Consider the following 27686-nt stretch of genomic DNA (forward strand, 5'->3'; position numbering starts at 1 on the left):
GGCAACCACGTTTACAGTCCCCTGTCTTCCATCTTTTTATTTGGTGTTTACATTTATTTCTCCAAGTCGCATAATTGTGTATTATTTCTTGATTCTTTTTCAATTTTGAGTATGGTCTATTGATTTTTTAATATGGAGGAGAAGGCTTTGAAGATCTTTTTCTCCTTCATCTTCCATTGTTCACTTTTACCTTTTGTAACCGCAACTGCATAATATAGTAAAATTTAAGTGTTAGTTAATGCCAATAATCAATTCATGTTTACACTGCTTTGAATGTGCAAACATTATTGACATATTTCACAACTTTTTGTCTTTCCTTGCTATGGTTTGGCTCTGTGTCCCCACCCAAATCTCATCTTGAATTGTAATCTCCATGTGTCAAAGGAGGTAGCTGGTAGAAGGTGTTTGGATCATGGGAGTGGTTTCTCCCATGCTGTTCTCATGACAGAGAGTGAGTTGTCATGACAGTGAGTGAGTTCTCACAAGATCTGATGGTTTAAAAGTGTGTGACAGTCCCCGCTTTGCTCTGTCTTCTGCCATCATATAAGATGTGCCTTGCTTCCCCTTTGCCTTCTGCCATGATTGGGTCCTGCTTCCCAGTCATGCAGAACTGTGAGTCAATTAAGTCTATTTATAAATTACCCAGTCTCAGGTAGTTCTTTATAGCAGTGTAAAAATGGACTAATAAATCCCTGGAATTAATTCTTGTGTCCATTTTCTATTTCCTTCATTTTTGACATACTTATTATCAGTTCAATTACTCATTGACTATTTAAATATCCAAAGACACTTAGACACTTACATTATATTTAATATAAATATTAAGTTAATCTTTCTGAATAAATGTTTTCAGAGTCTTCTGACTGGCTCCAGAAAATTGATACCAAGGAGCAGGGCATTGCTATAAAGATATTTGAAAATGTGAAAGTGACTTTGGAACTGGGTAACAGGCAGAGATTGGAAGAGTCTGGAGGGCTGAGAAAAAAGATAAGAAGATGAGGAAACACTTTGGAACAACTTCCTAAAGACTTGTTAGAATAGTTGTGACCAAAATGTTGATAGTGATACGGACTGCGAAGTCCAGCCTGAGGAGATCTTATACGGAAATTAGAAACTTATTGAGAGCTCTGCCTACTTGAATACTAATCATAAATTACTTGGGATAAGAGTACTATAGGGAGGTACAAGAAGAGGGTGGTGAAGCATGACCAGGGGACTTCCGATTTCCCATGGGTATGTAAAAAACATGGGCTTAGACTGGAAATATAAGGCACTGCTCCTTCGTTGTTAAAAGTATAAGGAGTTGGGAGGGGCATGGTGTGTGACATCTTTTTGTAAAGGTCGAGTTCCACATATACCTTTTGATTCCATATTCAAGATATTCATCCTGATTTTTCTCAGTAATATTTCAGAGAGTCTGAGAATAAATAGTAGACACAAATTTTATTGTAAGTACTATCTTTCTCCCAGTTTAATCTTGTTATACCTTTCAATACCAGGCACTGTAAAATGATGAGATTAATGTCCATAAGGCACTCAAACGCATATAAACTCACAAACTAGAAAGAATTGCAAACAGGGTGATAATATTGAAACATTTAAAGGATAGAGTGATTAGGAAATTAAACATAAATATTAAGTCAAAGAAATCAAGTATTGAATTTGAATACATTGTAGCTTGATATTTGGCATGTAAGAACAGTGTTATATGAGATCAGAAAAATTTATTACTTAAAATATGATATAAACACATAGAAAGTTTGAGTCTAATGAAGCTTTTTAAGAAATGGGTCACCAGCTCTGACAGACCCAGGGGCCGGCATGCTGCCTTTGTACTTTCTGCTGTTCTTTGAAAGCAGACGCAGAGGGAGGGGGCTCTCTCTTAATTGTTGTGGAAGACACTATATGCTTCACCAAGAATTAGTGTTTTCATAGAATAATTTAGAAAAGAAATTAGCATAAAGCGTGATCACTGGAATTCTGGTAGAAGAAAAATATCTCCAAAAGCATAAAAAACCTTGGAATGCTAAAAATATATACATATAAAAATGGATATAAATACCACAAATTATCTGTCTCATTTTCCTTTTCTATACAAAGGTTTAATATTAGTACATAACCAAGAGTGGACCTAGTTGTGTGGCTAAGCATTACACATTTTAGGGGCCTCATAAGAAAAGAATAGAAATTATTTTTGCAAAATTTCAAATATATACAACCACATGAATGCATTGTTAGAGTCTCTAATGAAACGTCATTAGTTGTCCTGAAACCTGCTTCCGTATTCACCCCATTGGGTTTCTGGGAAGAATAAATCAGAAATTGAAGGATGGACCAAGATGGTCGAATGAAAGCCTCCACTGATTGCCCCGCACAACATGAACACCAAATTCGACCACTATCTACACAGAAAAGCACCTTCCTAAGAACCAAAAATTAGGTAAGTAATCACAGTACCTGGTTTTAACTTCATATCACTGAAAGAGGCACTGAAGAGGGTAGGAAAGACAGTCTTGAACCTCTGATACAACCCTTCCCTCATCTGTCGTGGTGGTCATACGGCAGGAAGAGACAGTCTCAGTGCTGCAGGAGGGAGGAGGGAGTGTGCAGTGCCTGTGGGACTGTTCACTGGACTCAGTGCTGCCCTGGGTCACAGCAGAAAACAAAACTGAGCTTAAGTCAGCTGATACCTGCCCACAGAGGGAGCATGAGACCAGCTCTAGTTAGTGGGGAATTGCCCATTCCAGCAGTTGAAAATTGAGTTTTGGCAAGCCTTGCCATGGCAGGCTAAAGTACTCTGTGGTTCTAAATAAACTTGAAAGGCAACCCAGGCCACAGGGGCTGCAATTTCTAGGCAAGTCCTAATGCTGTGTTGGGCTGAGACCCAGTGGACATGGGGGGCATATAACCTATTGAGACACCAGCCAGGGTGGCAAAGGGAGAGCTTGTGCCACCCTTCCCCTAGCCACAGGCAGCACAGCTTGAAGTAATGAGAGAGTCCTTTATTCTGCTTGAGAAGAGGACAGGGAAGAGTAAAGAGGATAGGGAAGAGTAAAGAGGATTTTGTCTTGTATTTTGAATACCAGCTCAGCCACAGTAGGAAAGGGCATCACGCAGAGTAGTGAGGCCCACATTCTAGGATCTACCTCCTGGACAACATTTCAAGACACAACCTGAGTCAAAAGAGAACCTGCTCTCTTGAATGAAAGGAAGAAGTCCTGGCAGGATTCATCACCTGCTAACTAAAGAGCCCTTGGGCCCTGAATAACCAGCAGCAATACCAAGATAGTATGCCATATTGCTGCTGGTTATTTCTGCTGTGGGCTTTGGGTAAGACTCTGAGATGTACTGGCTTCAGGTGAGACCCAGCTCATTCCCAGCTGTGGTGGCTATGGTGAGAGACTCCTTCTACTTGAGAAAAGCAGAGGGAAAACTAAAGGGAACTTTGTCTTGCACCTTACATATCAGCTTGGTCATAGTGAGGTAGAGCACCAAGTGGGCTCTTGGGGTCCCCAGTTCCAGGCCTTAGAGTTTGGACAGCATTTCAAGATATCCCCTGGGCCAGAAGGGAGCCCACTGCCCTGAAGGATGAGTCCCAGGCTTGGCAGCATTCAGCACAAGCTGACTGAAGAGCCCTTAAGGGAACATCAGCAGCAGTCGGGGAGTACTCTTCATGGGCCTGTGGTGGCAGTGGCCATAGGGTAAAACTCCTCTACCTTTGAAAAAAGGAGAAAAGACTGTAAAGGACTGCATTTTGTGGTTTGAGTGTCATCTTAGCTGTACTACAATAGAGCAGCAGGTATACTTCTAAGGATTTTGACTCTAGTCCCTGGCTTCTGGATTACAGCTCTGGACCCACCTGGGACCTGAGGGAACTGGCTGCCCTGAAAGGAAGAATACAGACCTGACTGGCTTTGCTACCTGCTGATATAAAGGCCCCAGGTTATTGAGCGAACATAGGTCGTAGCAACAGAGAGGTAGAGCAGGCATAGAGTGAGACCCAGTACTGTGCATACAATGGAGCTCTAATACATATGGCAGCAGCATTTTCAGTGGAAACTTTACGGACCAGGAGAGAGTGGTGTGACATATATAAAGTGCCGAAGGAAAAAACTTTTACCCTAGGATAGTATATCTGGTGAAAATATCCTTCAGACAGGAAAGGGAAATAGAGACTTTCCCAGACAAACAAAAGCTGAGGGATTTCAACACCAGACCTATCTTACAAGAAATGCTAAAGAGAATTCTTTGATTTGAAAGAAAAGGACATTAATGAGGAATAAGAAATCATCTGAAAGCACAAACCTCACTGATAATAGAAAATACACAGGAGAACATAGAGTATTGTAATACTGTAATTGTGATGTGTATACTGCTCATGTCTTAAATGGAAAGATGAAAAGATGAACCAATCAAATATAATAACTACAACAACTTTTTAAGACACAGGAAGCACCATAAGACATTAATAGAGAGACAAAAAGTTAAAAGTGGGAATATGAAATTAAAGCATAGAGGGCTTTTTTTTTGTTTTTGTTTTTTGTTCTTTTTAGTTTTCTTTTTGCTTGTTAGTTTGTTTATGGAATCAGGGTTGTCATCAGTTTAAACTAATGGGTTATATGATATTATTTGTAAGCCTCATGGTAACCTGAAATCTAAAAGCATATAATGGATACACAAAAAATAAAGAGCAAGAAATTAAAACATACCACCAGTGAAAATCACCTTCACTAAAAGGAAGACAGGAAGGAAGTAAAGAAGAGAAAAACACAAAACAACCAGAAAACAACAAAATGGCAAGAGTAAGTCTTTACTTATCAGTAATAACATTGAGTGTAAATGGACTCAACTCTCCAATCAAAAGACATAGAATTGCTGAATGGATGAGAAAACAAGACCCAGTGATCTGATGCCTACAAGAAACACACTTCATCCATAAAGGTGCACATAGACTGAAAAGAAAAGACAGAAAAAAGATATTCCATGTCAATGGAAAGAGCAGGCATAGCAATAGTTGTATCAGAAAAAAATAGATTTCCAGACAAAAACTTTGAGAAGAGACAAATAAGATCAGTATATAAGGATAAATGTCAATTCAGCAAGAGGATATGGCAATTGTAAATGTACATGTACCCAACAGTAGAGTGCCCAGATAAATAAAGCAAATATTACTAGAACCAAAGAGAGAGATGGACTCCAATACAATAATAGCTGGAGATTTCAATACCTCATTTTCAGCATTGGCTAGATCTTCCAGATAGAAAATCAACAAAGAAATATCAGACATAATCTGCACTATAGAACAAATAGATCTAATAGATATTTACAGAACACTTAATTCAGCAACTGAAGAAAACACATTCTTCTCAGCACATGGATCGTTCTCAAAAATATATCACATGTTAGGTCACAAAACAAGTCTTAAAACATTCAAAAAATTGAAATAGTATTAGACATATTCTCTGACCAAAATGGAATAGAACTAGAAATCACTAATAAGAGTAATTTTGGAAACCACACAAACACATGGAAATGAAACCAAGAAGCAGAGCAAGATGGCGGAATAGAAAGCTCCATTGATCATAACTCCCCAACAAGGACACCGAGTTAACAACTGTCTACACAGAAAAAAACACCTTCATAAGAACTGAAAATCAGGCAAGCACTCATAGTACCTTGTTTATCTTTATATCACTGAAAGAGGCACTGAAGAGTTAGAGAAAATAGTAATGAATTGTCTATGTCACCCCTGCCCCAGCCCCAGCAGCCACTATATGGTGTGGAGTGCATCTCTGGGCACCAATGGAGGGAGAACACAGCAATTGTGAGACATGGAACTCAGTACTATCCTGTTAGAGCAGAAAGAAAAACCAGACCAAACTCAGTTGATGCTCACCCATGAAGGGAGCATTTAAACCAGCCCTAGCCGGAGGAGAATTGCCAGTCCTAGTGGTCTGAACTTGAGTTCCTACAAATCTCACCACTGAGGGCTATAGCACTCTATGTCTCCAAGTAAACTAGAAAGGCAATCTAGGCCATAAGGCTGCAACTCTTAGGCAGTCCTACTGGTGAACTAGGCCCAGAGACAGTGTACTGGGGGGCATGCAACATACTGAAACACCAGCTGGGTCAGCCAAGGGCGTGTTGGCATCACCCCTCCCCAACTCCAGGCTGCATATCTCATGGTTCAAAAAGAGACCCCTTCTTTCTATTTAAGGAGAGAAAGGGACGGGTGGGGAGGACTTTTTCTTGCATCTAGGCACCCAGCTCAGCCACAGCAGGATAGGGCATTGGTCAGAGTCATGAGGCCCTTGTTCCAGGTCCTAGTTCCCAGACAACATTTCTTGACACACTATGGGTCAGAAGGGAACCTGCTGCCTTGAAGGAAAGAACCCAGTCCTACCAGCATTTATCACCTGCTAACTGTAGAGTCCTTGGGCTCTGAATAACTGGTAGTGATACCCACGTACTACATTGAGAGCCTTGGGTGAGCCTCTGAGACTTGCTGGCTTCAGGTGATACTCAGCACATTATCAGCTGTGGTGGCTCTGAGACAAAAACTCCTTCTGCTTGAGAAAAGCAGAGGGAAAAGCAAAGGAGACTTCATCTTGCACCTTAGGTGCCAGCACAGCCACAAAAGGTGGCTCTAGGCAAAGTGGGCCCTAGGCATCCCCAATTTCAGGACTTGACTGTTGGATGGCATTTCTTCTAGACCTGCCCTGGGCCAAAGGGGAGCTCACTGTCCTGAGGGGTGAGTCCCAGGCCAGACAGTATGCATGACAAGCTGAAGTAAGAGACTTTGGAAACATTGGTGGTAGTCTGGCAGTACCCCTTGTGGCCTTGGGTGGCAGTGGCTATGGGGTGAGGCTCCTCTGCCTTGGGAAAAGAGAGGGAAGAGGTGGAAGGACTGCATCTTGTGGTTTGAGTGCCAGCTCTGCTGCAATACAATAGAACAGTAGGTAGACTTATAAGGTTATCTACTCTAGACCCTGACTCCCAAACAGCACTTCTGGACCCATCTGGGAAATAGCAGACCTCACCATCCTGAAAGGAAGGACATAGGTCTGGCTGGGTTTGCCACCTGCTGATTATAGAGCCCCAGGGCCTTGAGTGAACACACACAGTAGCCAGGGAGTGGTTAGAGCAGGCCTTGGGCAAGACCCAGAGCTGTGCTTGCTTCAGGTCTGACGCAGTACAGTCATAGTGGTCGTGGCCACAGGGGTGCTTGTGTCACTCCATCCCCAGCTTTATGTGGCTCAGAACAGAGAGAAAGAGAGACTCTATGTTTGGGAGAATGTAAGGGAAGAGAACAAGAGTCTCTGCCTGGTAATCCAGAGATACTATCAGATCTTGTCCAAGACCATCAAGGCAGCACCTCTACGAGTCCACAGGAACCAGAGCATTACTGACTTGGGGTGCCCCCTAAAGCATATGCAGCTTAGACCACAATACCCAAATCCTTTCCAGTATCTGGAAAGTGTTCCCAAGAAGGACAGGTACAAATAAGCCCAGACAGTGAAGACGATATGTTTTGGCTGTGTCCCCACCCAAATAGCATCTTGAATTGGAGCTCCCAAATTTCCCACATGTTGTGGGAGGGACTCAGTGGGAGACAATTGAATCACGGGGGTGGTTTTCCCCATACTGTTCTTGTGAAAAAGTCTCATGAGATCTAATGTTTTTTTAAGGGGAAACCCCTTTCAGTTGGTTCTCATTCTCCCTTGTCTGCTGCCACGTAAGACATGCCTTTTGCTTTCTGTCACAATTGTGAGGCCTCCTCAGCCACATGGAACTGTGAGTTCATCAAACCTCTTTTTCTGTATCAATTAGCCAGTCTCAAGTATGTCTTTTTCAGTATCATGAAAACGGACTAATACAGAAGACTACAATAAATACCCAACTCCTACACAAACTATTCTAAACAGTGGAGGAGGTGAGTCAGTCGGGCGCGGTGGCTCATGCCTGTAACCCCAGCACTTTGGGAGGCCGAGGTGGGCGGATCATGACGTCAGGAGATGAAGACCATCCTGGCTAACATGGTGAAACCCCGCCTCTACTAAAAAATACAAAAAAAAATTAGCCAGGCATGGTGGAGGGCACCTGTAGTCTCCGCTACTTGGGAGGTTGAGGCAGGATAATGGCGTGAACCCAGGAGGCAGAGCTTGCAGTGAGCCGAGATCGCGCCACTGCATTCCAGCCTGGGCGACAGAGCAAGACTCCATCTAAAAAAAAAAAAAAAAAGTAGAGGAGGAGAGAACACTCCTAAGCTCATTCTATGAGGTCAGTATTACCCTGATACCAAAACCAGACAAAGACACGCAAGAAAATAAAACTACAGGCCAAGAACATCCATTGAGGAAATAACAGTCTCTTCAATAAATAGTGCTGGGAAAACTGTATATCCATATGCAGAAGAATGAAATTAGACCCCTGTTCCTGGACATATACAAAAATCAAATCAAAATGGATTAAAGACTTAAATCTAAGACCTCAAACCATGAAACTACTAAAAGAAAACATTGGGGAAACTCTCCAGGACATTGGAGTGGGCAAAATTTCTTGAGTAATACCTCACAAGCAAGGCATCCAGAGCAAAAATGAACAAATGGGATCACATAAAATTAAAAAGCTTCTGTACAGCAAGGAAAACAATCAACAAAGTGATGAGACAGCCCACAGAATGGGAGAAAATATTTGCAAGCTGCCCATCTGACAAGGCATTAATAACCTGAATATATAATGTGTTCAAACAACTCTGTAGGACAAAATTTAATCTGATTAAGAAATGGGCCAAAAATTTGAATACATATTTCTTAAAAGAAGACATACAAATGGCAGACAGGTATATAAAAGGGTGCTCAACGTCACTGATCTTCAGAGAAATGCAAATCAAAACTACAATGAGATATTACCTTACTCTAGTTAAAATGACTGCTATCCAAAAGCTAGGCAATAACAAATGATGGCAAGGACACTTATACACTGTTGGTGGGAATGAAATTAGTACAAACATTGTGGAGAACAGTTTGGAGGTCCCTCAAACGACTAAAAATTGAGCTAGCATACGATCTAGCAATTCCACTGCTAGGTGTGTACCCAAAAGAAAGGTAATGAGTATATCAAAGAGGTATCTGCATTCCCATACATATTGCAGCAGGATTCACAATAGCCAAAATTTGGAATCAACCTAAATGTCCACCAACAGATGAATGGATAAACAAACTGTGGTACATATACAAAATGGAGTACTACTCAGCTATAAAAAAGAATGAGAACCTGTCATTTGCAACAACATGGATGGAACTGGAGATCATGACATTAAGTGAAATAAGCCAGTTACAGAAAGAAAAAACTTGGCAAGAAGTTCCCACTTATTTGTGGGAGCTAAAAATGAAAACCATTGAACTCATGGACACAGAGAGTAGAAGCATTGTTATCAGAGGCTGGGAAGGTAATGGGGAATTGGGGGCATGTGTGGATGGTTAGTGGGTATAAAACAAATAGAAAGAATGAGTAAGACCTAGTGTTTGCTAGTGCTAGAGGGTGACTACAGTCAAAAATAATTTAATTGTACATTTAAAAATAACTGAAAGAGTATAATTGGATTGTTTGAAACACACAAGATAAATGCTTGAGGGGATGGATACCCCATTCTCCATGATGTGCTTATTATACACTGCATGCCTGTATCAAAGTATCTGATGTAGCCTGCAAATATGTACACAGTATGTAACCACAAAAATTTAAACAAAGAATAAATCAGTTAATGTAAAGAATTTTAAAATAGTGTCTGACATGTCTATGGTCTATAAACTTGTGCTGCTCTATTACTATGAGGTATTATCAAGAGATAGTGTAATTAAAAGATTTTGCTCTGAATTAAGATACTTGATTGTATAAAATCATAACTGATTTGGATTGGAAGGAATAAAGCCATTGTGACTTTTTTTTCTGAGTATGTAATATGATGTAAAGATACCTCCGTCCTGAAAATAATAGTTCTAAACACTTCGTAAAGATGAGCCAACATTTAATGAGCTCTCACCATAGGTCAAGTGCTGGGCCAGGCGCTTCTCAAAATATCTCACACAGTCTTCTCCATAGTCCTTTAAGACAGCATTGTTATCCCCATTTTATGTATGAAAAAGCTGAGATGGAAAGTTTAAGTAACTTTTTGAAAGCAATAAAGGTTGTTAATAGAACAACCAGGATATGAACTCAGGACATCAAAGCCCTGCTTCTTGTACATAATCTCAAATGGTTTGTTTGGACTTGGTGATACTTTTGGAAAGGTTTCCCCTCTTCCCTGCCCACCCACCCAATTCCTTCCACAATATCGTACAGAAAACCTCATGCTGGGATGTCTTTCTCATTTGCACTTGTCTGCATTTTTTGTAAAATGTTATTTTTGGCAAAATATTTGCCTGAAGATGAAGATCTATGCAACAATATTAATATAAGAGATAATCAGTTCTTTTTTTCTCATTTGGCTTACTCTTAATTATAATACAGAAAAACTTGACACAATAGTTTTGATTTCTGAAAGAAGTGTTATCTAAACCAACATTCTGTTCTATCTGTACATTAGTGAGGTAGTCAGTACATGTGATCAGCAGTAACTGTTACTTGGCATCAGGAGTTCAGGAAGGGATAAGAAGAGAGGCATGCTAAATGGTGTTATAGATTGAATTGTGTCCCCCAAAAGATGTGTTGAAGTCTTAACCTCCAGGACCTCAGAATGTGGTCTTGTTTGGAAATAGAGTCATTGCAGATGTAATCAAGTTAAGATGAGGTCACATTTGACCAACACAACTTAGTGTCCTTATAAGAAGATGGTCACATGAAGGAAGACACAGGAAAATGTCATTTGAAGACAGAGGCAGAGATTGGAAGTATACTGCCACAAGCCAAGAATGTCTGGGGCTACCAGAAACTGGAAAAGGCAAGGAAAGAACCTTCCCCTACAGGTTTCACAGGGAAGATGGCCCTGTAGACACCTTGATTTCAGACCCCTAGCCTATAAAACTGTGAGATAAATTTTTCTTGTTTTAAGCCACCCAAAATGTGCGTACATTATTACAAATGGAGACAAGGATTTCTTAGTAATATCCCCATGAGGTCTTGAATGCTTTTCTGCTTCATATTCATATGTATCTATAATATTTTTAAAAAGCCCATGGCATTGCAGGCATAGTAACCCATGCACATAATATATTTAAGGACTTGAGAGCCTGGATCTGTATTCAAAAGCTTTTGTATGTGGATCCTAAACACCTACCGGAGTGGGACCTTCCTCTCAGATCTCTTAGAGTCCCATCAGCTCCTGTGCTTGGGCATGTTCAAGCCCAGGAGAAACAGAAAAACAAATGAGTGAGTGGCCATGCGACGATGCCTGTCTAACTGATTCATTTGAACATAGAGAGAGAAGGTCATGTCTGGGGTGAAGCATTTTGCTCAAAAAGATAGCTTCTCCTGATGAAACTTGGCAGTTGTTCCTTTGTACATTCATTCTCCTTGAAAAACTGTGTTGTGACTCAGTGAGTCAGATTGCTGGAATATGCAAGTTAGGTTTGCATCCAGCTTTCATTCTCTCAACCAATACCTTTCGGCAATTGGTGGTGTCTATTATACCAACCTCTTTTTTGTTTCGATGGAAGCATTGTTGTCTTAATGAGACAAAGCTCAGACTGGGTTGGGATTTATGTGGAAGGGTTTCTCAGAATGACCCTATCTTCAAGTGTTTTCCAGTTAGAGGTGGTTTTGGCCTAGTCTGGAGGACTAGGTGCTGTGCTGAGCACCTAGAGTGGTGCTGGAGAGGAGACATTATTAGATAGGGGAGAGATTTTGAAACATGATTTCTATTGAATAAGTGGTGGATAAAATAGTATCAAAGGAATTTATATTAATTATTTGTGCTGCTTACATAATCTTCTATGGCAGACTCATAATCAAATGTAGTGTCATAAAATGTGCTAGGGGCAATTGTTATAGCGTCATTAGTTTTGTTTAATATACTGGCTGGAGTGCCATTTGGTGGAGCTGTGGTTTCAAGGAAGGTAATATGAAGTATGGAGAAGGCAGATGTGGCTGGGGGCAACAGATGAAGTTGTGCCCTTGTGCCAGACACAGTGGTGATCATTGATACAATGGTAGCTGGTGTAATGGGAGGAGTATGGTGGAGGCTGCAGGTGTGGTATTGATGGCAGCAGGTATGGTAAAAGTAAAGAGAGCAGTTGAGGGAATAAAAGTTTGTTTGGTTTCAAGGGGAACAAAAGTGTGTGTGTTTTTTTTTTTTTTTTTTTTTTTTAAGAGCCTTTCTCTGTCACCCAGGTTGGAATGGAGTGGTGCAAGTTCCGCCTCCCGGGTTCAAGTGATGCTCCTGCCTCAGCCTCCCAAGTAGCTGGAACTACATGTGCCTGCCACCAGACCCGGTTAATCTTTGTAGTTTTAGTAGAGACAGGGTTTCACCATGTTGGCCAGGCTGGTCTTGAACTCCTGACCTCAGGTGATCTGCCTGCGTTAGCCTCCCAAAGTGCTGGGATTACAGGTGTGAGCCACTGCACCCAGCCCAAAAGTGTTATTGATAGCATTTTTGATACTGATAGTAGTAGAATAAGTACCAGTGTATGATATGGTACTGACAACTGATGTAACTGCAACAGGGATTATATAGAGATACTTGAAATAGGTGTTGAAAATATGGTTGTTTTAGGTTGAAGATAATCAGTGGCTATAAAAAAAAGATGCATCATCAATTGCAGTGGTGGCAGAAGTGACCATTGCAGTATTAGATGGGGATGTTGAGTCAAATTGGGTGACTGCAAGTGCAGTGGTGGTAGTGGCAGATAGAGCTGAAGCAGAGGACTGGGTAGTAGGGGAAGGTGTTGTGATAGTTGTAAGGAGTGGGCTAGTGGTGGTCACTCTCAATGTGGTAGAAACTGAAGTAGTGACTTGTGTTGTCTTGACAGCAGCAGTGACCACAGGTGTTGTGGCCTTTTCCACAGATTTGGTTCCTAAGGAAGAGGGGATGGGAATGGATATAGAAGCAAAATACCCAGTGGAAGCAGGTGTGGAAGCTGATGGGTTTATAGCATCAAATGTCATATTTCCAAGTGTTTTCTTGGAGGCCATGGTGGTGTCAACAGGTGAGCTGGCAGGAATCTCATCTGTGGAAGGAACATCAGATAAGGTAGCTATAGCCTCAGATATGGACTTTGTGGAAGATTTAGTATTTGCAAATGTCACAATATTTGTGGCAGTGATTTCAGGCTTATGGATGGGAAATTTGGTGATAAATGAGGGTCAGTTTGGCTGCTGTGAAACTGGAAGATGTTGATGTCCAGTGGATTTGGGTTTACAAGAAAGAACTGGATTATGTTGTGGAAAGTGAGTTTTGTTTTTCTGGTTTTAAATGAGGTTTGTATGATCCAGCTTTCTGTGGAAAAGCTTTTGGTTTAACAGGATTCCTGTGTGAAAGACAGTTTAGGTGTGATTTTGGTTTGCCAAGTTTATTTTTTTGGACCAGTCTCTGCTTCTGATATTGTTGTTTTGTGTGCTAATTATTTTCATCTATAAGTTTTTGTTTGAGTTTTTGAGTGGGTAGGTTGTTTTATTTTAGTCATAGTTGTACTATATCTTCTTGGTTAGTTTGCTGTGGAAGATAGATTTTTGTTTGTCTGGATCTTTTTCCCAGATTTGCACTAATATTAAGTTTTGATGGTTTGATGTATTCTGTGGTTTTGACTTGCTTCAAAGCTGACCATTTTGTTTGCCAGTTGAAAATGAGAGAGGTTTAGGTTGATGTGGGTTTTGTTGCTTGTTGATACTGGATTGAGACTGAGATTTCCTTGGTAGTATTCTAACAGCTTTGTGTGGATAATATTTGATAGTGTGAGATCTTTTGTTGGGAGGTTGAGTTACTGTGATTTGGTTGTTGATGGTCACTTTGTTGTGTTGGAGATTTTAGCCCAGGATTTGATGGGCCGTTTTTTATTTATTTATTTATTTTTATTTTTATTTATTTTTAAGGTAAATTCTTTTTGTGTTAGGTTGTTCTTTTACATATTTATTTCCCTGTTGCCTAGATCTTTTTATCTGAGATCCTGATTCTTTTGGTCAAATTAACGAGTTTGGCTTAATTTTGATTTGAGAATTCCTTCAATTAATGGAAAGAGATTTGAATTGATCTAATTTAAGGTGAATATAAACACCTAAGAGTGTTTTAGATTTTTTGGTGAACTTTAGTGAAGATTTTCCTGGGTGAGGTTTAGCAGATCTGGAATTTGTTTTAAGAAGTAAGTTCACATGCATTTGGGAATGAAAGAAGACTACCTTGTTGGACGGGAAAATTTGACTAGGAGTCATCTCAGATCTGGAAGCAATAGAATAATGAGTTTGAGAGACCATGGATCTTTGTTGACTAGATGGATTTGATTGAAGTCTAATCTGACCAGTTTTAACTGAAGAAGGTACTTGCTGCTGTGAAACTGGTCCTTGAGAAGAAAGATTTTGTAATAGTCTAGTTTTTGGCTTATTTCTCTTGTGTCCCACTTAACTGCAAAAACAAAAATGAAAACATTAAGTACATATAAGATGGCAAGTACTGCCTTCTTTCATTAGCATTATCATCCCTATGTGATAAGATATTTATATAATAATAAAGTTCTTAAACAAGAATGTTGACCACATTTAAAGACAACATATGTAATATTAAAAAGATGACTGGACTGAAAGCTATTTGGAGGTAGGGGTATAATCTGTCGGCTTCCATACTCAATTTTCAGAACCTATAGATACATATAATACCATACAATAAAAATTTATTGAATGAAGTTTAATAGCCGATATACTTATACTTGGCTTTATTCCAATCTTTGTAGTTTACTCTTTGGAAGTCCTTAAAATGCTTTAAATTAGTTATATATATTAATAAAATTTTCCTACTTCCCAACCTCCATCAGCTCTCCTCATCCCACCTGCCCTGGGCACACTGTTTATGTTTCCAAATGTTTAGCATTCCTCATGTTTTTCAAAATATATTTTGAGGGAATATGTCTTTTTCCTACAACAGTTGTGCTGTTAATTATCCTTCTTCTAATCCCTTCTCTTCCCCTTCCTTTTTTCTCTATTTTGTTTTTGTTCTTCCTATTTTTCTGTCTCCCTCCATTTAAAAATTATATTTCATTTACATCCATTACATTCATATACATCCATTTCAATTGATGTATAATAGATGTGCATATTTTCAGGGCACATGTGATAATCTAATACATTAATATAATTTGTAAAGATCAATTTAGTGTAATTGGGATATCCATTACCTTAAATGTGTCTTGTCTTTATGCTAAAAACATTCAAATTATTTTCTTCTGTCTATTTTGAAACATACAATAGATTATTATAAACTACAGTCACCTTACTGATCTGTCAAACATTAGGTTTTATTTCTTCTTCTCCTTTCATTTTTGTTTTCTTACTTTATCATTTATGTACTGGTGCTTTGTCCTGGGAAGAGTGTTAGATGCTGGGGAATTCAAAGATGTACAAAACAGATATGATGCATGTGCTCATGGGGTTTAAGTCTAGCATTAATAATGAAAAATATTACTCTATATTCCTCCATTGGAGCATGAAATTCATATGACATTTTAAAGATGCTGAGAAATTCTGCAGCTAAATCAAAACAAAAAAATTAATATTTCTAGTTCTATTTCTAAACCTATTTGACTCCAGGAACTTTTAAAAATTAAGTTTTGATGTAATATAATATATAAATATAATAGTATATGGAACATGCATCAGAAAAATGAGAGGAAACAACATAACCCTATATTGAATATTATTTTAAATTATATTTACTTCTTTCCATATATGTGTGCATCTCTAGGTCTTTCATGTTCGAGAAGACGTATATGGTAACTTCTTTTTATATATGCTAAGACTAAGAAATTAATAATAATAACCAATGCTGATAGTATCTTGGAGTTAAAAAATGATTTTCTGATTTATCAAAACAGAATTTCTGGTCATAGTTTTGTTGTGAAAATAAACTCTATTAACTTAAATATCACGTTAAAACTTTTCAAATAAGTGAAATTTAACTGTTAAATATTTAAAGATATTAAATATAATTTTTAAATTCTGAATTATCAATTAGTATGTTGAATTAACAAAAATGCATTTCATTCATATAGTGCTTTTTAATTTTCACTTCTAAACAGTATTATTTGATTGAAATAATACATATAAAATTACTGAAATTAAGATAATAAACCATTGTGCAATAGAGCCATGGTGATTATTAATGAAAAGTGTGAACATAATATACTTTAAGATAAATATTATATTATAAATGTGCAAACCTATTAATGTGCACTTTTATTTAGAAATATGATGTTCAGTCTTACTAGATATGATGAACTAAATGATGTGGCCTCCATTACTACATAACCTCTCTACTTTCATTTTAGTCCCCTATAGTCTATTTCCAAACAGGAGACAGAGTGCTTTTAAAAACAAAAGTCAGGCACCAAATCCCCTCCTTAAACTTCCCAGTGGGTTCCCATTGACTTCTGAATGAGATCCAAACTTCTTGCCACCACTTAGAAGGTGCTACAGGAACCGGCTCCTACCTTATTCTCCCTCGCAATCATTCACTTCCAGATTCTGACCTGCTAAGCTTCTTCCCTCCTTGGTGGACCTTTGTCTAGAATTCTCTGATCCAATATCATCACTTGGCTGTTATTTTTTCTCTTTTTATTCAGCTTAAATGATGTCTCTTTGAAAAGGCTTTTCGAAACACCCAATCTAAACTAACATTTTTAATCTCTATCATTTCATCCTATGTTATTTCATAGTTTATTTTTATCACTAAAACAATTTTTTTATTTTGTTTCCTGTGATTTGCCTCCCTTCTTCATGAAAGTAGGCTCAGTGAGAGCAGTAACTCTTTTTCTTTTCTGTGCTGTATTTCCAGTTCTTTGAACAGTGCCTGCCACATAATATGACTTTGATAAATGTATGTTGAATGCATGAATCAATTGTTTACCTTGTATTAATGTCCCTTGAATATAACCTGGAATTGGTTTATTAATTCTTATTGGAAAAATATCATTTAGATTCTTATGTAGAGAGTGCAGACTTTTAGAGTACCATTTTGATCTTAGAAGCTTCATTTCTGATCAGGTGTGGTGGCTCATGCCTGTAATCATAGTGCTTTGGGAGGCAGAGGCAGGTGGATCACCTGATGTCAGGAGTTCAAGAACAGCCTGGCCAACATGGTGAAACCTTGTCTCTACTAAAAAATACAAAAATTAGTCAGGTGTGGTGGCACATGCCTGTAGTCCCAGCTGCTCAGGGGGCTGAGGCTGGAGAATCGCCTGAACCTGGGAGGCAGAGATTGCAGTGAGCCCAGATCCGGCCACTGCACTCCAGTCTGGGAGACAGAGTGAGACTCTAAACCAAACCAAACCAAACTAAACCAAACCAAACCATACAAACAAACTTCGTTTCCTGAAGTGTTAACTTTTCTGTTTCAGGGCTGATATTTTCCGGGAGTTATCAAGCAAACATCAACAGTCTTTAAGAATTTGAGCTTTCTTTATGATAGCTATTATTTTTGTGTTGTAAAAAGGTGAAAGAGAAAAACAAATGCAATTTATTATATTGCAATATCTAGACTTTTGGTTGGGGATGATGCTGGTCAGTACCCTGTAGTTACGTATTCAGAAATGGTAACAAATGGCACCTGACCAGAAATGAGGTTTCTAAGATCAAGATAATACTCTTTCCAGTACATGAGCCATTACTTACAGCTTGAGTAGCTCACAGATAGAAGGGATAGTGCTCTTCTACATTCCACATGATTTTCAAAAATAACCAAGCCTGGATAGGCATTATTAGTTATGTTCTTTTAAAAATTATTTTTAGTATCCAAAGCTAGCTCTTTATATACGGACATCTATTCAAGATCTGCTCAAACTCTATTTTCATCATGAATCTTTTCAGGACTTAGTGAGGGGAAAAAATAGATCTTAAAAAGCAGCTCCTGGAGTCACTTTCAAGATGACCAAATAGGAACAGCTCTGGTCTACAGGTCCCAGTGAGATCAACGCAGAAGATGGGTAATTTCTGCGTTTCCAACTGACATACATGACTCATCTCATTGGGACTGGTTGGACAGTGGGTGCAGCCCACAGAGGGTGAGCCAAAGCAGGGCAGGGCATCGCCTCACCCGGGAAGCACAAGGGGTTGGGGTATTTCCCTTTCCCAGCCAAGGGAAGCCATTAGTGACTGTACCTGGAAAACGGTACACTTCTGCCTAAATACTGCACTTTTCCCATGGTCTTCACAACTGGCAGACCAGATTTCCTCCTGTGACTGGCTTGGTGGGTCCCACTCCCATGGAGACTTGCTTGCTGATAGCGCAGTGGTCTGAGATTGACCTGGGATGCTGAGCTTGGTGGGTGGAGAGGAGTCTCCCATTGCTGAGGCTTGAGTAGGTGGTTCTATGTACAGTGTAAACAAAGTGGCAGGGAAGCTCGAACAGGGTGGAGCCCACCGCAGCTCAGCAAGGCCTACTTCCTCTCTAGATTCCACCTCTGGAGGCAGGGCATATCTGAACAAAAGGCAGCAGACAGCTTCTGCAGACTTAAACGTCCCTGCCTGACAGCTCTGAGGAGAGCAGTGGTTCTCCCAGCACTGTGTTCAAGCTCAGATAACAGACAGACTGCCTCCTCAAGTGGGTCCCTGACCCCTATGTAGCCTGACTGGGAGACACCTCCCAGTAGGGGCTGACAGACACCTCATACAGGCAGGTGCCCTTCTGGGATGAAGCTTCCAGAGAAAGGATCAGGCAACAATATTTGCTGTTCTTCAGCCTCTGCTGTTGATACCCAGGCAAACTGAGTCTGGAGTGGACCTCCAGCAAACTCCAACAGATCTGCAGCTGAGAGGCCTGTCTGTTAGAAGGAAAACTAACAACAGAAAGGAACACCATCAACATCAACAAAAAGGACATCCACACCAAAACTGCATCAAACATCTTTGATGTCACCAACATCAAAGACCAAAGGTAGATGAAACCACAAAGATGGGGAGAAACCAGAGCAGAAAGGCTGAAAATTCCAAAAACCAGAGCACCTCATCTCCTCCAAAGGAACACAACTCCTCACAAGCAAGGGAACAAAACTGGATGGGAATGAGTTTGATGAGTTGACAGAAGTAGGCTTCAGAAAGTCGGTAATAACAAACTTCTCCGAGCTAAGAAGCATGTTCTAACCAATCGCAAGGAAGCTAAAAACCTTGAAAAAAGGTTAGACAAATGGCTAACTAGAATAATCAGTGTAGAGAAGAGCTTAAATGACCTGATGGAGTTGAAAACCACAGCACGAAAACTTTGTGAAGCATACACAAGCTTCAATAGCTGATTTGATCAAGTGGAAGAAAGGATATCAGTGATTGAAGGTCAAATTAATGAAATAAAGCAAGAAAACAAGATTAGAGAAAAAAGAGTGCAAAATGAACAAAGCCTCCAAGAAATAAGGGACTATATGAAAAGACCAAATCTATGTTTGATTGTTGTACCTGAAAGTGACGGGGAGAATGCAACCACATTGGAAAACACTCTGCAGGATATTATCCAGGAGAACTTCCCCAAACTAGCAAGGCAGGCCAACATTCAAATTCAGGAAATGCAGAGAACACCACAAAGATACTCCTTGAAAAGAGCAACCCCAAGACACGTAATTGTCAGATTCACCAAGGTTGAAATAAAGGAAAAAATGTTAAGGGCATCCAGACAGAAAGGTCATGTTACCCACAAAGGGAAGCCCATCAGACTAACAATGATCTCTTGGCAGAAACCCTACAAGCCAGAAGAGAGTGGGGGCCAATATTCAACATTCTTAAAGAATTTTCAATCCAGAATATCATATCCGGCCAAACTAAGCTTCATAAGTGAAGGAGAAATAAAATCCTTTACAGACAAGCAAATGCCGAGAGATTTTGTCATCACCAGGCCTGTCTTACAAGAACTCCTGAAGGAAGCACTAAACATGGAAAGGAACAACCAGGACCAGCCACTGCAAAAACATGCCAAAGTGTAAAGAGCATTGCTATGAAGAAACTGCATCAATTAATGGGTGAAATAACCAGCTAGCATCATAATGACAGGATCAAATTAACACATAACAATATTAACCTTAAATGTAAATGAAATAAATGCCCCAATTAAAAGCACAGACTGACAAATTGGATAAAGAGTCAAGAACCATTGAATCATTAGTGTGCTGTATTCAGGAGACCCATCTCACATGCAAAGACACACATAGGCTCAAAATAAAGGGATGGACGAAGATCTACCAAGCAAATGGAAAACAAAAAACAAAAAACAAACAAACAAACAAAAAGCAGGGGCTGCAGTCCTAGTCTCTGATAAAACAGATGTTAAACCAACAAAGATCAAAAGAGACAAAGAAGGCCATTACATAATGGTAAAGGAATCAATTCAACAAGAAGAGCTAACTATCTTAAATATATATGCACCCAATACAGGAGCACGCAGATTCATAAAGCAAGTTCTTAGAGACCTGCAAAGAGACTTAGTCTCCTGCACAATAATAATGGGAAACTTTAACACCACACTGTCAATATTAGACAGATCAATGAGACATAAAATTAACAAGAATATCTAGGGCTTGAACTCAGCTCTGGACCAAGCAGACCTAATAGACATCTACAGAACTCTTCACCCCAAATCAATAGAATATATATTCTTCTCAGCTCCACATCACGTTTATTCTAAAATTGACCACATAATTGAAATTAAAACACTCCACAGCAAATGCAAAAGGACAGAAATCATAATAAACAGTCTCTCAGACCATAGTGCAATCAAATTAGAACTCAGGATTAAGAAACTCACTCAAAACCACACAAGTACATGGAAACTGAACAAACTGCTCCTGAATGACTACTGGTTAAATAATGAAATTAAGGCAGAAATAAAGGTGTTCTTTAAAACCAATGAGAACAAAGACACAATGTACCAGAATCTCTGGGACACATTTACAGTAGTGTGTAGAGGGAAATTTATAACACTAAATACCCACAAGAGAAAGCAGGAAAGATCTAAAATCAACACCCTAACATCACAATGAAAAAAACTAGAGAAACAAGAGCAAACAAATTCAAAAGCTAGCAGAAGACAAGAAATAACTAAAATCAGAGCAGAACTGAAGGAGAAAGACACACAAAAAAACCCTTCAAAAAATCTATGAATCCAAGAGCTGGTTTTTTGAAAAGATCAACAAAATAGATAGACTGCTAGCAAGACTAATAAAGAAGAAAAGATTGAAGAATCAAATAGACACAATAAAAAATGATAAAGTGGATATCACCACCGAGCCCACAGAAATACAAACTACCATCAGAGAATACTATAAACACCTCTATGCAAATAAACTAGAAAATCTAGGAGAAATGGATAAATTCCTGGATGTATACACCCTCCCAAGATTAAACCAGGAAGAAGTTGAGTCTCTGAATACACCAATATCAAGTTCTGAAATTGAGGCAGTAATTAATAGCCTACCAACAAAAGAAAGTCCAGGAACAGACGGATTCACAGCCAACTTCTACCAGAAGTGCAAAGAGGAGCTGGTACCATTCCTTCTGAAACTTACAGTCAACAGAAAAAGAGGGAATCCTCCCTAACTCATTTTATAAGGCCAGCATCATCCTGATACCAAAGCCTGGCAGAGACACAATAAAAAAAGAGAATTTTAGACCAATATCCCTAATGAGCTTCCATGCAAAAATCCTCAATAAAATACTGGCAAACCGAATCCAGCAGCACATCAAAAAGCTTATCCACCATGATCAAGTGGGCTTCATCCCTGGGATGCAAGGCTGGTTCAACATATGCAAATCAATAAACGTAATCCATCACATAAACAGAGGCAATGGCAGAAACCACATGATTATCTCAATAGATGCAGAAAAGGCCTTTGACAAAATTCAACACCACTTCATGCTAAAAACTCTCAATAAACTAGGTCGTGATGGAACGTGTCTCAAAATAACAAGAGCTATTTATGACAAACCCACAGCCAATATCATACTGAATGGGCAAAAGCTGGAAGCATTCACTTGGAAAACGGCACAAGAAAAGGATGCCCTCTGTCAGCACTCCTGTTCAACATAGTATTGGAAGGTCTGGCCAGGGCAATCAGGCAAGTGAAAGAAATAAAGAGTATTCAGTTAGGAAAAGAGTAAGTCAAATTGTCTCTTTGCAGATGACATGATTGTATTTTTAGAAAACCCCATTGTCTCAGTCTGAAATCTCCTTAAGCTGATGAGCAATTTCAGCAAAGTCTCAGGATACAAAATCAATCTGCAAAAATCACAAGAGTTCCTATACACCAAGAACAGACAACAAGAGAGCCAAATCATGAGTGAACAACCAATCACAATTGCTACAAAGAGAATAAAATACCTAAGAATCCAACTTACAAGGGATGTGAAGGACCTCTTCAAGGAGAACTACAAACCACTGCTGAACAAAATAAAGGAGGATACGCACAAATGGAAGAACATTTCATGCTCATGGATAGGAAGAGTCAATACCGTGAAAATGGCCATACTGCCTAAGGTAATTTATAGATTCAATGCTATCACCATCTAGCTACCAATGACTTTCTTCACAGAACTGGAAAAAACTACTTTAAAGTTCATATGGAACCAAAAAAGAGCCTGCATTGCCAAGACAATCCTAAGCAAAAAGAACAAAGCTGGAGGCATCATGATATCTGACTTCAAACTATACTACAAGGCTACAGTAACCAAAACATCATGGTACTGGTACCAAAACAGATATCCAAACCAATGGAACAGTACAGAGGCCTCAGAAATAATACCACAAATCTACAACCATCTGATCTTTGACAAATCTGACAAAAATAAGCAATGGGGAAAGGATTCCCTATTCAATAAATGGTGTTGAGATAACTGGCTAGCCATAGGTAGAAAGCTGAAACTGGATCCCTTCCTTATACCTTATACAAAAATTAACTCAAGATGGATTAAAGACTTAAATGTAAGACCTAACACTATAAAAACCCAAGAAGAAAACCTAGGCAATACCATTCAGGACATAGGCATGGGCAAAGACTACAAGACTAAAACACCAAAAGCAATGGCAACAAAAGCCGAAATAGACAAATGGGATCTAATTAAACTAAAGAGTTTCTGTACAACAAAAGAAACTCATCAGAGTGATCAGGCAACCTACAGAATGGGAGAAAATTTTTGCAATCTATCCATCTGGCAAAGGGCTAATATCCAGAATCTACAAGGAGCTTAAACAAATTTCCAAGAAAAAACCAAACAACCCCATCAAAAAGTGGGCAAAGGATATGAACAGATACTTCTCTAAAGAAGACGTTTATGCAGCCAACAGACATATGAAAAAATGCTCATTATCACTGGTCATCAGAGAAATGCAAATCAAAACCACAATGAGATGCCATCTCATGACAGTTGGAACGGCAATCATTAAAAAGTCAGGAAACAACAGATGCTGGAGTGGATGTGGAGAAATAGGAATGCTTTTACACTTTTGGTGGGCGTGTAAATTAGTTCAACCATTGGGAAGACAGTGTGGTAATTCTTCAAGGATCTATAGCCAGAAATACCATTTGGCCCAGCAATCCCATTACTGGGTATATACTCAAAGGATTATAAATCATGCTACTATAAAGACACATGCACACGTATATTTATTGTGGCACTATTCACAATAGCAAAGACTTGGAACCAACCCAAATGTCCATCAATAATAGACCGGATAAAGAAAATGTGGCACATATGCACCATGGAATACTATGCAGCCATATAAAAGGATGTCCTTTGCAGGGACATGGATAAAGCTGGAAACCATCATTTTCAGCAAAATATCACAAGGACAGAAAACCAAACACTGGATGTTCTCACTCATAAGTGGGAGTTGGACAATGAGAGCACATGGACACAGGAAGGGGAACATCACACACTGGGGCCTGTTGGGGGGTGGGGGACAGGGGGAGGGATAGCGTTAGGAGAAATACCTAATGTAAATGATGAGTTGATGGGTGCAGCAAACCACCATGGTGCATATATACCTATGTAACAAACCTGCATGTTGTGCACAAGTACCCTAAACCTTAAAGTATAATATTAAAAAAAGCAGCTCCCATAAATTCTATCTTTATTTTCTATTCTGAGACACTCATGCTAACAGACATTAGATTATATGTAAGAGAGAGACATTCAAAATAAGTTATATTTTTATGGCCTTTTATACTATTTTTAAATGCCATACACATAAACAGAGGGTGTCAACAGTAGAAAAAGGTAAAATGCAATGTTAAGAAAATTCAACACCCAAGTATTAAGTCTGAGAATATGAAAGGTGAAATCAGAAGTGCCATGGTATGTTCTCTTCTTCAGTTGTAAAAGGGTCTATCTATCCATCTCCAAACTAATTATTTGTTTACTTACAATTAAATATAAAGGTGGATCAACTGACTCATGAGTACTTATTGAGAAAGAAGTCACAAAAGCTAATAGACTCAGGGTCAGGTAGGATATTCTCATTGCCTCTAGCTGTTGTTTGAAAGTAAGCACAAGAAATGTCCATTTCAGTTGTCGTAAAAGATCCTCTTTATTTGTTCCAGAATAATGACAGTTTTGAAGAACAGTTTAACAAAGTAATCACTGAGAGACATGGTTGTTAGAATTGTAGACAAATGTGCTACGTATTGAACTATATAAAGTATAATAGAACATTTTAATTCTTTTTTAATGTTAGGAAATATAATTATGCTACTATATACATATTTTATAGTAGAATGAATACTGCAGCATTTTTGGTAAACAGACTGCTAGTAATTAAAAATTTCCTTTGGGTATATACCCAGTAATGGGATTGCTGGGTTGAATGGTAGTTCTGCCTCTGGGTCTTTGAGGAATTGCCACGCTGTCTTTCACAATGGGTGAATGAATTTACACTCCCACCAATAGTGTATAAGCATTCTTTTTTCTCCACAACCTTACCAGCATCTATTATTTTTTGACTTTTTAATAATACCCATTGTGACTGGTGTCTCATTGTGGTTTTTATTTGCATTTCTCTAATGATCAGTGAGGTTGAGCTTTTTTTTTTTTTTCATTTGTTGATTGGCTGCATGTATGTCTTCTTTTGAAACATGTCTGTTCATTTCCTTTGCAGTGACATAGATGGAGCTGTAGGCCGTTATCCTTAGAAAACTAATGCAGGAATGGAAAACCACATATTGCATGTTCTCACTTATAAGAGGGAGCTAAGTGATGAGAACACATGGACACATAGAGGAGAACAACATTCATTGGGGCCTTTTGGAGGGTGGTGGATGGGAGAAGGGAGCAGATCAGAAAAAATAACTAAAGGGTACTAGGCTTAATACCTGGGTGATGAAATAATATGTACAAAAAACCCCTTATGACACAACTTCACCTATGTAATAAACCTGCACTTGTACCCCTGAACTTAAAATAAAAGTTAAAAAAGGCCGGGCATGGTGGCTCATGCCTGTAATCCCAGCATTTTGGGAGGCCAAGGCAGGGAGATTGCCTGGGTTATGATTTTGATACTAGCCTGCCCAACATGGTGAAACCTCATCTCTACTAAAAATACAAAAATTAGCTGGTTGTGGTGGTGCTCACTTGTAATCCATGCTACTTGGGAGGCTGAGGTAGGAGAATTGCTTCACCTGGGAGTCGGAGGTTGCAGTGAGCCGAGATGGCACCGCTGCACTCCAGCCTAGGAGACAGAATGAGACTCCATCTCAAAAAAAAAAAAAAGAAAAAAGAAAAAGAAAAAAAAAAAAAAAAGTAAAAACACCCTGCTTAAAAAATAAATAAATAAAAGTCTTGGTTTTGAATTTCAAAAAATATTTCCAAAATATGCTATGAATAGTAAGGGAAAACATGTAGCTAAATCTCATTAGATTTAATAAATATCTATTATCATGTTCAAGTGTAACCATATAGGGTAGTTAAGAATCAAATATAAATGTTTTGTGTGGATATTCTGAGAGCTGGCTGGTCTACATTTCTAATAGATAGTTGGTATAATTAAAAGATTGCCTATTGAATTCAGAATCTTAGAAACATGGATTGGTATCATTGGAAAGAATTTAGGAGATGATCTTATTTCTCTACTCAGGATAAGGGCAACTCTAGCTGCCCTAGCAGTTTTACGAAAAGAGTATCAGACTTTTATTCCCATATGCATGTACTTTCTATAAATCCTTTATTTAATCATTATGAATTACAGATGAGCTGGTATTATCTTCACAATTAATCAGGAAAAGGTTTAATTGCCTTGTCCAAAGCCACAAATCTACAAAGTGAATAAATTAGTCTTTGAATCAGGACTTTTCAACTCTAAGTTCTGTGGCTTAATGCAGACATAGTGGTAAGTCAGGAAACGAAGCATTACAGTCTTATTTTTTTCGTATTTATAGGTAAATACAATACAAAGAAGAAAGTCTATTTTAAAAACATTTTTCTCATATGTTCTTGGTTTCACTGCATCTAAGACTTTATCTAGGGCAAGGCTGTTTTTCCTCTGGGAGATCAAAGATTTTCCTGATCTTTTCTTCCTTCTTATATTTGGAGTTTTTATTAGCCAAAAATGTAAGTAAACTAGATATAACCATTACATACTGAAAAGTAGCAACACAGCTCCCCATCCAGTGAATTATATTAGGACTAATGTCAGGTAGACAGGAGATATCACTAATGTTAAAAAATTATTTGCCAGTAGGAGAGAAAATCAAGACACGGTAAATTAGGTAGAATGTGGATTTCACTAGTATTAGTCCTATGAAATCTCATGATTTTTTTTTTTTTTTGTCTTACAGTTAAATTACACTGAAGATTAGAAAAATAAAACGGCATCACTAATCATATTTTAATCTAAAAGAACATTTAGAAATGCTGTTCTACCAGTGAATTTTTACAGTAATCACTAGAAATGCAATGTTTAAGAAAATAACCTTGATTCTCTATTCAAAAGTCTTAGTTTGTGAATTCCCAGGTACCTACCTTTGAAGGAATCCTTCCTCCAGGTCTGGTTAAACTACCTGTCAGTTGAATTCTTGTCAGTTACTCTGTCTAGGCATTTTGGTAGCCAAGAAGCAACTTAAAATCTAAGGTGGCAAATAAGAAAGATTAGTGAGAGAAAGTTTCTTATAGCTTTCCTACTAGATTCTTTTAGGAATGGGAATTGAGTAAAGGTCATGTATGGATGGAGGCTTTTATACTAAGAATGGTTGGTTGTTTGTTCAGTTGACAGTAGTCCGTTCAGTTGACAGTTGTCCTTTGTACCTTGATTACTTCCTGAGAAACAATGAGTTGTGTCTTAATATGCATATTGTCCTCTTGTTAAGTATGTGCTCTGAATAGAAGTATCTGTGTCAATTATCTTTGGGGCCATGGTAGACTCTCTTGCTAATCAATAGAAGTCAGACTAGCTAAAAACATCTCTATGCATACAAATAAAATCACGTATTACTGAAAACATTTGAGACTATAAAATAATTAATAAAGAAAATTACAAAATATTTACAGTGAAATACAAAAAACCAGTATATATGGGATACAAA

General features: G+C 38.6%; 1 protein-coding gene across 2 annotated transcripts in view; it reads right to left on the minus strand.

The window, feature by feature from the left end:
- Positions 1 to 27315, minus strand: part of MUC7 (mucin 7, secreted) — a 52899-nt gene extending 25584 nt beyond the window's left edge. Inside the window, exon 1 of one of the 2 annotated variants that reach the window (XM_025385570.1) lies at positions 27127 to 27315. The gene's annotated coding sequence lies outside the window, so the exon portion shown is untranslated. The remainder of the gene's footprint in view (positions 1 to 27126) is intronic. The other variant, XM_025385574.1, reaches the window with a different exon arrangement.
- Positions 27316 to 27686: the final 371 nt, after the last annotated feature.

This window comes from Theropithecus gelada, chromosome 5, assembly GCF_003255815.1.
Source record: "Theropithecus gelada isolate Dixy chromosome 5, Tgel_1.0, whole genome shotgun sequence".
In the NCBI taxonomy this organism is placed as follows: Eukaryota; Metazoa; Chordata; class Mammalia; order Primates; family Cercopithecidae; genus Theropithecus; species Theropithecus gelada.